At 29.1% G+C, this 12,804-nt stretch overlaps 2 protein-coding genes across 2 annotated transcripts in view; one reads left to right on the plus strand and one right to left on the minus strand.

Annotated features, from left to right (window-relative positions):
* LOC148231954 (coiled-coil domain-containing protein 174) overlaps window positions 1-12,804 on the minus strand; it is a 104,976-nt gene that overhangs the window by 36,700 nt on the left and 55,472 nt on the right. The gene's annotated exons all lie outside the window — the stretch shown is intronic.
* LOC148231955 (uncharacterized) overlaps window positions 11,710-12,804 on the plus strand; it is a 53,162-nt gene continuing 52,067 nt past the window's right edge. Inside the window, exon 1 of the mRNA XM_088193462.1 lies at window positions 11,710-11,857. The gene's annotated coding sequence lies outside the window, so the exon portion shown is untranslated. The remainder of the gene's footprint in view (window positions 11,858-12,804) is intronic.

Here is a 12,804-nt window from a genome sequence, read left to right on the forward strand (position 1 = left end):
ATTAAGTTGCATAGACATTTTAGAGTAACATATTATTTCACCAGCGCTTATCTAATATAAATATACATATATACTGGTTAAAGTGTATGCGGATATGATTTCACTGTAACAGTTAGTGAAATCATATTTATACTAGTGAAAATATTAAATAAATAAAAACACACATTCACTAAAACATATACATAATAAATAATTTCGCAGATAAAAAACCCAAAAGATAATTTCAAAATGAAAGACATGTATTTAAGATGCGCTACTAAGAACAACAAGGAAAACAAATTTATAAATCAATGTGAAGCTTCGGGTCTCTTTATTTTGAAAAGTAAAATTTCTTCTATAAAATATAGCACAATTTCTCTGTATATGTATCAGCTAATCAAAAACCGAAAACTCTTCAAAAAAATCATGACAAAACTTAATTGGAATATATTTTGTATAGGGAATTCTTAAGAGTTAATTCCAATATTAAATTTTATGCGAATTACCAAATGATTTCTGTTCCTACTTGTATCAAGAAACCTCAACACATTCTAAAAACTTGAAAAGTTACTTCTAAAGTTTTTTTGTCGGATCAAATGACCTAATCTTCAACTGTCTAGTCTTGGCGTTGCTGAGCCCATTACAATATGTTATTTATATTTTTTTGAATCCAGCTTTGCAACATCTGTCTCGTTTTCTAATGAAACAAATACTCCACGCTTACAGATATTTCATAAAGAAGTATTTAAGCTGATTCCATGGGACTTGTGATGCTTGTATTCCTAGACAGTTGTCATCCTTCAGATGCCTGGTTTTGACTTGATGTATTATATCCACTCAGCCGTTGTAACATAATTTTGACAGCGTGACGTGAACAATTCGGTTCAATGAAATTATTTTCGATCTTTAACCTTCACTCAATTCATTGCTTTTCAAGATTTAATAAATGTTGATTAAGTATTAAAAATAAATTAATAAAATACAAATTATTTAACAGCAAATAAAAATAAAATATGCAAATGAAAGGACGTTTGCTTCCTCCAGTAAACAAATATACTAGTCATTTAATCAATTAGTACGCAAAAATAACCGTAAATTAAAGTAAAATATGAGTAAAACATATTTTAATCAAATTACACAATTGTGAAAAATTTTTAAAATCTATACAAAATCATGTCTAATGTTGATCCTAGATTTTAAAATGATGTACTCTTAAGAATTAAATAAATAAAAAAATAATAGCAATTAGATGTCGCTTTTAAATCTAAAAATATAGCTTCTTTGATATTTTCAAAGACAACATAAATAAACGCGATAGTATAAACACACCCTACATAGTTCGACTCCAAGGATGTTTATCCACTTTAAAACTCAACAATTTGCAATTCAAACATGTCACCGGCGAATCAGCTGTATCTGTATGTTATATACATGTGTGTTATGATTCTTCAGGATGAGTCGTATGTTTGCGTGTTATTATCTGCACCAATTTTCCAATACAATCGGTTACGGTTGTTCGTCTACGGCTGGACGAGCACACAGTGGCCCGATATGATACTTTGGCACCGAAATGCAACCAATTTGAGAGTGTCCAGCGATGGCCTTTGTCCGTTTGGTTTTACAGGTCACTGGTTCAATGTGAGAAATAACCAAACAGACGCTATCTAGCCGAGGCTCAACGTCAAACGATCTAATAATATATTTTGAAACCACTAAAATACACATAGGCAAAACGTAAAGCGATTAATTCAAGTTGAATAACGCCGATTTATTATACGAATAATTATTTTATTATGCATATACGTTGCTGCTTTTTGATAACCGGTATTTATATGAAAAACCAACTATTTGTCGATGTTAAGTCTTCGAGAAGACACTCATAGAACTTGCAAAACTGAACTTGATCAAAAAATGCGATAGATTGAGAACACTATTGACTTCACTGCTATGAATTGTGAAGCACATACCATTTATCTGGCAAAATACAATAATATTAGCCCTAGAAAAAAAAATGCGGACGATGTTAAAAAGGGCCATCGGAATATCTTGCATTATAAAATATATTTAGAAGTTATTTTAGATCATTAAAATTTTAATTTAAAGGTTATTCATTCAAAAATTAAAGGTGTGTATTATATTAAAAATCGACATTCTTTTTGTGATTAAGTAATACAATAACATAAGATATTAAAGATAAAATATGACCATATCAAATACACAAAATGCTTATATGATGAAAAGGTTACACTCAACCCATTATTTATAACGTATATGGTATTATGAGAGCCGCTTACGAATGATACACGCGAAGTAAATAACTACAGGGAGCATTTAAGAGAGTACACTAAATATATTATTAAATAATGAAATATGATTATTATATTGCTGGAGGGGTTTAATATACGCTAAGAGGAGCTAGAGCTTTATAATAATTGCAACAGCCGCAGATGTTAATCATATAATCGAATAAACTTATTACTAAATTACATTATTCAGTTCTGTGCCGACGAATTGACTAAAAACGAGCAAAATGCGCAGAAGATATTTTAATTCTGAAATTACGAAGCAGAAGATTCGCTTTTAATTAATTGGTAAACGATAGTATTTTTAAAGCTATCTACAATATATACAGTGATTTTATCTATTACAACACAGGAAATCAAAAGGGGTTGTGAAAATTGCAATTAAGTTTAAAGGGTTCAATCATCAAATCAGATTTCCGAGGGCAAGCAAATTGACAAAATAATATTTTTCTTCTTTACCTCAGTGTTTCATCATCTGTAAAAGGCGATTTCAATCGTGTTGGTTTTTATATTTATATTTTAAAAAAAAATATTATAATAAATGATTTTATTTCAAACAAGGGTAATCTGCAATTTCACCCGGATAATCGAGAGTACAATATATATGATAAAGATATCATATGAAAGCAATATAAAAAATGGATATGTCTTATATTGATTCTTAACGTCACATATATTAATTGTTATTCCGCTTCGTCACATCGAATCAATGTAATACATATAGCAATTTCTACATCATTTTAACATTCAAAACCCCTGTCATACACCTGTCAACGCAAGCAAATAACACTAATCAAATGCCTTTCTCCTGAAGCACAGTAGAACATTTGCCTCATAAATATTTTGATACTAAACTAACCAAGTCCATTACTGTTGAATAATAGTCCTGTTTTGATTATACACTTTATACAAAAGCATGACGCAACGAAATTCATACACTAGTATTCCAAACACTTCTCGATAAAAATATACATGCATTTCGGTGTAAGTGCATCGCATGTACACTTTGTTCGTGTCATTTACACAAACCGTACGAGTTATCTCTAATGGAAAAGGGACATCCTCTTAAGAGTTCTCAGTCACGTAAGGGTTGCGAACATACGGATTTCGCCGTTTTATTATGGACGGTGTACGGCAAGAAGTTTAATCGAGGTCGTTAAGCACGCTTTCCTTGTCACTTGGACCCTTTTTTATCACACACCAACTAGTTCGGATAATTTCTGCTTAGTAATATTTTTCGGCAACTTCGCACATTCATACGTACGATGCACTTTAACTTTTATGTCTGATATGCCCCAGTTTTCCGGCTCGTTTTCAGTTTGTTCAGTTTTACACCGTAACACCGACGCCCAACCCCTTTTTTATGACTGCTTAATAGAGCCTCAACTAATGCTTCTTTATTTTTAGCCTTTCTTATATTTTATATTTAAATTGAAAGCTTTTTACTTTTCACCAACGAAGGGTTTTATATTAAATTGTATTGTATTTTTTTTTCTTTTAACATTCAGGGTGCGAAATCTGCTGACGTGGACGATATGGAAGAACCAAGGGTTTTCTTTCTTTTCTTTTTTCGTCTGGGCGTTCAGACAAAAAGTATTTTGCTCAAAACGCGAATCGAAGATATGGCTATTTAAAACAACAGATGGCGCTCTTCTACCTAAAAATTATATAAGAAACCTAATATATTATATCTTATATTCATAATTTTATCGATCGATTTTATTAATATTATTTCACAAACTACACATTGGCAATGCATTTCTTTAAATACTTCAATAAAAGAATTAAAACAGATTTTATAAAATACATATTAGTATTTTTTACTTAATACAAACACCCACGTACAATATGTACAAAATATTAATAATTCATCTATATATTCACGCTATGGGGGGGCGCAGGTTAAGGGCGCGTAAAATTCAAGCGCGAAAAACATGTAATGAACGTGAAAATGTACCCAGATGAATTATGGATGCTGCTGGGAATGTATCCATGAATTAAGATAATGGCATCTCCGAAAGATCATCTACCATATACAGTATGTTCCGTTCAAATATTATACATACGTGCCTATTTTAGTATACTAAAAAAAGCTTTGATTGAAATATTATTTAATTAACTACAGACTAGAAACAAGTTTCCTATATTTAATAATTTATTTATAATAAATAATGCAATTATAAAAATATAAACTGTTCAAATATTGTTGTATTTTTTAAAACATACATTTTGACATACAAATTTGCCAGTTTTAAATCAATTTACTTAAGTAAAAATAAATATATAAAACATATTTATTATAAATTATATAGAATTTACCAGACTTACCGGGCAGTATATAATTAGTACGAGGTTCGTTTAGTTCCTTTCGTGCTAAAGAAAAAACTTCTGCTAAAATTTAATTCTAACTTAATTTAATGCATTTTAAACAGGAATAATTAACGTTAATGATTAAGTTAGAAGCAAAGAGCCATCCGTTTTCACGTATAAAATCATTTCAAAATTTGGAGAATAATTTTTTTGATTTGCCTTATACGATTTATTTTTCCAGTTATTGGCAAAACCTTACGCGTGTAATGTATCGAAAAGAGAGCAAGCTCGAGACTTCTAAAACGTCGGAATCAATAAACTCTTTTGCGCTCCATTAAAACTCCTGCAGTTAAACTATTGAACTCCATTAAAACTCTTTTAGGCTCATTAAATGTAAAAAATAATAAATGCCAATAAATATTTGAAAGACACTACTACGAAATACCTTCGTTTTTTGTATTATTATGTATTACTTTTTCAGGTTGCTAGTCTATCATTTTTTAAACCTATTCTTGTGTTTATTTGGGATTCAACGATTCGTTTTAAGTCAGTGTCTCCAATTAACTGTGGAGTTTTCAACAAGCTGCACTATTTGTTATAATTTAACGGTAATTATAACTACCATTTCGAACAAACGAAAAAACGTCAAAAAAGTAATGCCATACACAGTATTTTTTACAACAATAGAAAAGAGATCTCGTAGCCAAACAATTGCATTAATAATTGAAAATATTTCACGGATTACTTAATAACACACCCATCGCGAGACGTTAATCATCCATAAGTGATGCTAAAAAAACTGCTTTTTGTTTGGAAAGGATGCGCGCTATACAATACGTTTCACTTTGCGCCTAATGCTAATGTTCTTCTACGCTTTGGTTATCGATCGCTCGAGTGGACATTTGGACCGATTCTATATTAACACGTGAACACATTTCATAGATGTATCTAATCGCCAACATTTTTATCTAGGATTCGCCACAAATATTTCAAACCAGCATTATAAAAAATGTGACACTTGATCACAAAGGCAAAAATGCGGTAATAGACGCCACAGAGCAACAGCAGCAGAAACGAGCCAGCGTACGGCAGAGCCTAATTGCTCAACTAAATTACAGCTGACAATAATGCAACTCATCACGCCAGCGGAAACCTGTCATTTCAATTCGAGTGCTTAAAACGGCCCCTACTTTTCTCTATATATGTGGTAATTTATATATATTCATAAAATGAGCTTTTACCAGACTTTCTGAGGTATATTTTGACTGAAAAAAACCCAAAAAAACTATACCAACTCCTAATGTATATTATTGCTCAAAACGTCGTCGTTTTTTTGTGCCTTATTATTACACTATCAATATATATGTCCTATCTGCATACAAGACGAGAGTGAGTGAGAGATAAAGACGTGCGGAACACATGTAACGTACGCCCTTATCTCTCACTCACTCTCGTCACTTAACACGCGAGCGAACGAAAGGGAATGTATCTCACCGTACGCGCCTGGATTCAACCAATCTAATAACTGAGGTACATACTGTAATATATATTTATATTTTACTTATAAACTGAATATTTTGTTACACACCTAGAACCTTCAAATCTAAGCTTTTATTACGCAAAATAATTCATTAAAATATTATTTTTGAAAAAATATTGACTCCTCTTTCACCACATTTTTTGTAGCTCTTTAGCAGCATCCCGAGCGTGTGTATGTGTTTGTGTTCTTTCGTTCTAATTGAAAATGTCGATTAATAATTTTATATATACAATTATAAAATATATTATACAAATGTATGTATGAATACTATACATAATACGTGGTAAGCGCGCGCGTACATATATAAACCGTTAATTTCGGTTTAATTATTAGCAACGGCACCGAAATGATCCTTTTGTGTTTACGAATACTAAATTAATGCTATGAGCTAAATCGTACTATTAATACATATTGTATTTTTTTATATTGATCTTCGTAGAATATGATTTATTGTAGTATATTGTACTATAACGTATGTATAAAATAACTATAAAAAACATAGTTATATGTACATAGAAGTAACTGAGTAAGTTATATACATATATGTGAATACGACCGGGAACGCATGCTGAGTCATCAAATTTTTAAATCGACGTTTGCTTTATCAAACCTAATGAAAATAGTAACAAAATTTTTGATTAGGTAAAATCAACTGTTAAGTTGTACTATTTTTGTATGCATGATTTCAGTAGGTTAAGTAACCTATCCGTTGTTTTATCAATAGAAACATGATTGACAATATTCATCTAAAATAATCCAACCTGTATATTACTCTCAGTACAGATATTGCATTATATAAAGTTCTTAAAGAACAACGAAAAAATGTATGTTTAGATGCAAAATAAAACATTCCTAATTCAACATATTTTGTGATTCTTGTTAAAAAATAGTTAGAATAGATGAGTATCTTAGGCTTAAATACTTGATAATATGATAATCAAATTGACTTAAAACCATACAAAAGTTATTAAATAGTATAACAAACAAAGATAAAAGCAATTTTAATTATACAGTAGTGCATTAATTTCACTTTTGCATAACGCTTATTAAACTGTATTGCGCTCAAAGAGCTTGGATGTTGAAATTTATTATTTTAATATTTCTCAATTATGTATAATATGTTAAAACCTTTTTGCTTCTCGTTTTTAAAAGAAGTTGTTTTTTAATTAATATACGCATAAATGGGTAATTTAAGAAGGATTTGGCTGTCAATCTATTATATTGAAGTTAAAATTTCATCGTATAAATAGATTTAATTTATAAAAATATATATTTCGTCTTATTGTTAAATTATTAAAAGCCGTTAGGAGCTCGTTCATTACGATTCAAATTCAAAGAGAGCAAGCTACGAGTAATCGCTAATCTGCTCTTGTAAATTTTAACAACAGCCCCAAGGCGCATCATCCCCTGCGACGGCACTTAACCTAAGTAAAAATGTCATAAGCGTGAATAAATAAGGGTGAGTGGTTTGGGGGTAGGTGATTCAACTGGTAGACTCGCGAGTTAACTTTTGGAATTGTCTAGATGTGAAGTCTGATGTGACAAACATTCACATAATGTTACCTCTGGTCTAGAAATTTAGGATCAACGATCTTTTAGAATTTAAATAAGACATCACAATTACGAGATCAGTTCAACACGCAGCAAGTAAATATAATTAATACTTATTATAAATAGACAACCATATTAAAAACAATATAATTAAGGTTCAGAGGTAAACATATAACGAACTTCCAATCGAAATTTTGAGAAAAATTTGTAGTCCATTATGCCGAAATACCAAATAAACTAACCAGATATATACAATAATATAGTGAGTTACGCAGTATAGATATTATACATATTTCAAATTGCTTATATTGAACGTCGGGATCATTCGTTGTTATGGTATTTATGATACCTAACACAAAAATCTTTTGATATTTCATTTTTCAATAAGTATTATAGAACAATTATTAATAGTTATTTTTACAAATTCAATAAATTATTGCGAATCGCAAAAGAATATGATTAAATTTTTGTTAATGAATAATATAAACATTTTATTATATTTAGTGTAGCAGATTATTTAAATAAGCAAATAAAAATGTAGTTATCTTTGTATTCTTAAACAGAATAATAAAAATCAAAGGTATATAATTGTTCTAATATATTATATGTACATTTGCTTTTATTGTGTGCTTCCATTGATTTTTTTCTAATTACTGCAATAAAAATATTCCATTAATAATTATTTGATATGGAATGTGAAGAAATGTTTTTGAGAGACCTTCATTGCTAAAGTGCTTTATCATTGATAATTTAGAAACAATGCTCATAGTGTTTAATGAAAATATAAACAGTGGAAGCACATCATAAAGTTAAATAAACATACAATAAATCCATGACTATTGTATATTTACAATTTTGTTGGGGAATTAAAAATATTTTGTCAAACTTTCAACACTGCATTTTTATTAAGAAAATATTTAATATAGTAAAATTTAATCCCATTTATATTTCAACCATGCTGCATACATAATATAATAAATAAAATAAGAATTTAGTTTCTACATAAAATAATTGTGTTTATTGTTTTTACAAATAATAACTGTGCCCCAACGAAATTTATTTGAGCCATCTTCAAGGGTTTTGACAGAACCTATAGGTTTCAATCGCGTTTGGCACGCAGACATTATATTATATATAAATTATTAAAATTAAGAATTTTAGTAACTATAGTCAAATTATTAAACACTCGCTTTTAAGTGATATTTTTTTTTAATAATTAAAAACCATCTACATATATCTGTTGTTTTCTCCAAGGTTCAATTATAGGCCCCTTTCTATTTTAAATATTCACTAGTCGTTTTGCAATTAAATCTAAGTGGAGCTATATGAACTTTAAAAAAAAATTAAACTATTGAAAAATGGTTTAATAAATAACAGGGCATTGCAAATAAAAGATACTTTAGGGTGATCAATAAGATTACGTTGTAGTTTGGTTGTGTTGACGATGACTATTGAATTAAACTTGAAGAACATTAAACTGATATTTTAACAAAATATACCGGAACGCGTTTCGGTTGTAAAAAAAAGAGGGTGTTCCTCATGAATTGTTCTATTACTACAGAACAACAAAGTTTAACCCATGTACCTGTTTTCAGAATAAAGAAAAATTACAGCCATTTCTTTGATATCAGATCACTGGGAATTAAAAATGGGTTCTTTATGTCGAACATTAAGAAAATAAAACAGTGCCTATCTCACACACAAATGGCAATTCTAATCCCTTAATCAAGATTGCACCATAAAAATGCTTTACTTTGTGTATAATGGAATTCCAAAGGAATTATTATTAAAGTGGCAAAACAAGGTAAAACAGTGATGGCAAAAGTGTATATAGTAAATTTTTAATTCGATTGAGTATTTCATTAAATGAAAAGAGAGCATCTCAGTGAATAGGCAGAAAAATATTCTCCAATATTTCAATACACTGCTACTAGGAATAAAATCTGATACCTTGATTGGGAAGTTTTATTGCAACCCCCATATACACTTGTAAATTAGAAAAAGTAAAATTGTCTCTTTTTAATTATTTTAATTCTAAATTAATAAGATATTCAAAAAACGCAGTAGTAATTTATTAAAATATGAAAAAATGTTATATAATATATATATAACGATAAAAATAATATAATATAGAAAATAAAGTTGAATTTATATAAAAATGCTATTCAAATTTTATTGATAAAAACGATATTTTTAAAACACATTTTCAATACTAGATATGTATGACTTGATTAAATTTTAATTAATCATCACGATATTCATCCGTGAGATTAGGAAAATCAAGGTAAATCTAATCTGTGATGATCGATCGACATTATAATTATATAATAATCACTAATTCCGATCACCCACACACGATTTAAAAACACTAAGGTCTGTATGGGATAGAATATTTTCGTATATGGGTAATTTTTTGTAACTATAAATCTGGAATTCAACCGAACAGGGTGTTACACGCGGTACCAAACTATGAACGAAATATAATATTAGGTCAATGCTTGAGCAATATAGTATTTTCATAGAGCTAAAGATTTTTTTCTTTCTTCTTGAAATAAACCAAAATTTATAAGTAATGATGTTGTGTTTAACCAGCAATATTATTATATTTACTAACACATTAGAAGTATTGTTGTGGTGTTTATAGCAAATGAAGACTTAATGTGATTTTTTGAAGATGGACAATACGACACAATATGCACGGGATAAACTCAGATATTCACACCATTCAATAATGATGTTCGAAAATTTAATCTTGAAATTCATCAATAACCAATCGGGTCGTCTTTCAATCACTGATAATTGAAGCTGACCTCCGTTAAAATACTACAGACATTGTGTTGAAGCTCGATATCAACCAATTAACAGTCGTTAGACACCTACATAGTCATGGATTTTATTTTCTTGGAATATATTAGGTATAACATTATCTGTCCACTACAGTTTAACGATTATCTAAAAGACAAATTTCAAGAAAATAAATTAATAAAAGTGTTTCAGATGACGAATATGGTAAATTAAGATCATATGTTTAGGGATTTATATTTGTATTTGGAAGCAAGTACCTTAAAAGATTTCTTAAAGATTAGGTACATAAAATTACAATTTTTGGTCTGCATTAACAGATGTGCATTTGCAATACATTTTGACGATAGAAAGTGATGAATTTCGAACCCCAGTTTAATTAAATGTTATCACAAAAAAATCATTTACATTATTTTCATAAGTAAAGGTTATTACTATGACACTTATATGTCAAAATCGTAGTTGATTAAAATAAAAATATATGCTAAAATTGTACATTTTAGAGAAAATAACGTTTTAAATCATACTATAATATTACTATTTTTTTATATTTTTTAAGCTCATTTAAATGTTGCTTTCTAGCCTGCCGAGTCTTAAATATTTTTAATCCAGACCTTTACAAAAAATGTTTTCCAATCACTAGGTAAAATCATAGCAAAAGTACAGAAGAGGTGAAACTAGCCTTGTAAATATATGGCAAGATTTTTTTCCAAAGTTCACTAAAATATGGTAAAATATATTTACCAACATTTTTTAAGTATATACATTCATACATTATATTTGTGTTTAAAAGCCATATTTCTGTAAGCAAAATATTATTTCAAAAATAATACTTGAAAATTATTAAATATTGACCGATACTGAAATAATTAAATTCGACTTGCGAAGTGTTGAAATAAAACTGTTAGCATAAATTTAATATAAAAGTCCTTAGCCCTAAGGTATTGACTAAGAAGCGGCGATTCAACTGGTAGACCATCTCATTTTCCAGCTTTTTCAGACGCTATGCGGCGGTGGTCCATCGCGTGTTTTCCCATCTACGTGCATCCATCGAACCATTTTCAGCTCAGCTCGTCTCTCTCTCTATCTCTCTCTCTCTTCTTTAGGCAAGGAGAGGGAGTGAGGCGGGGAGGCGGGGAGGCCATAACCCCCCTCCCCACCTCGCCTCCACCCTGCGAGTCTGGAGACCTCCGCGCCTCTCTGAGGCCCTGGCAACTTTTGGTCAGTCTCTTTCCGACCGCTGTGAGTGACGGACGCCCTCGAACAGAAGAGAAACAACCACCACCACCACCACTACGTGATAGTCTATAAAAGTTTATCATAAAAGATTGAAGTGAAAGTGCTTATAGTGCGCCGTAACCACTGAGCAACGGTAAGCATAGCATTTTTTTTGTGGAAAATAGCAATATTAAAATATTAGAGTTCAATAAAAATATGATTTAAGGCTACTTTTAAATGCGCCGTATGTCAGTTAATATATAGTAGTAATCGAATTTGATTGTATGTATAGTTTGAGAGTTTGAATTTATATTTTATCTTCGCTTAATTAAAATAAGCCATAGTCACGTAATATAAATTTGGGGAATAATTTACTTCAACGTAGTTAGTGCCCTTATATAATCGAAAATAATTAGTAAAATTCATTTATGTACATAATAAATTTGGGGAATAATTTACTTCAACGAAGTTAGTGCCCTTATACAATCGAAAATAATTGGTAAAATTAAAACATATTAAATTTAATGAATGAATAATTCACTTTTTTAATAAATAACTATCAGGCAAATGAAAAATATATTATTCACTAAAATTCAATTGAGTAAAAATTTAATAAATCTATTAAAAATATTTATTAATAATTTAAGCACATCAATATAAACTATTTTATTCATAAGCTTTTAAATATATCATATAAATATTATTTTTTATTAAAATTTATAATTACACATATAATTGTGTATTAATCAATCGCTATTATATATTTTGTGGTAATATAAAAACAATATTATTTTTTACAAAATTAAAAATAAACTAATAATAAATATAATACAAAATAAATTATTTTAAAAGTCTAGTTATTGCATTATATATATATATAAAAAAAATAAACTTAAAAAAGATATGTTACATGAAAAGCGAATCAAATTTTAATTATGCTTTATTTTATATTACATGAATTCTTTAAAAAATATGAAACATACATGTAACATATCAAATTTTATCTTAAAAATCTTAGTTAAGAAAATTGGCAAAATGACAAAATAATAATCGCTTACTAACCTATGATACGTCCTAAAACCCATTTATTACATAGCATAT

Source organism: Plectrocnemia conspersa, unplaced genomic scaffold, assembly GCF_051122295.1.
Source record: "Plectrocnemia conspersa isolate PC_06_02 unplaced genomic scaffold, ASM5112229v1 ptg000009l, whole genome shotgun sequence".
Taxonomy (NCBI): Eukaryota; Metazoa; Arthropoda; class Insecta; order Trichoptera; family Polycentropodidae; genus Plectrocnemia; species Plectrocnemia conspersa.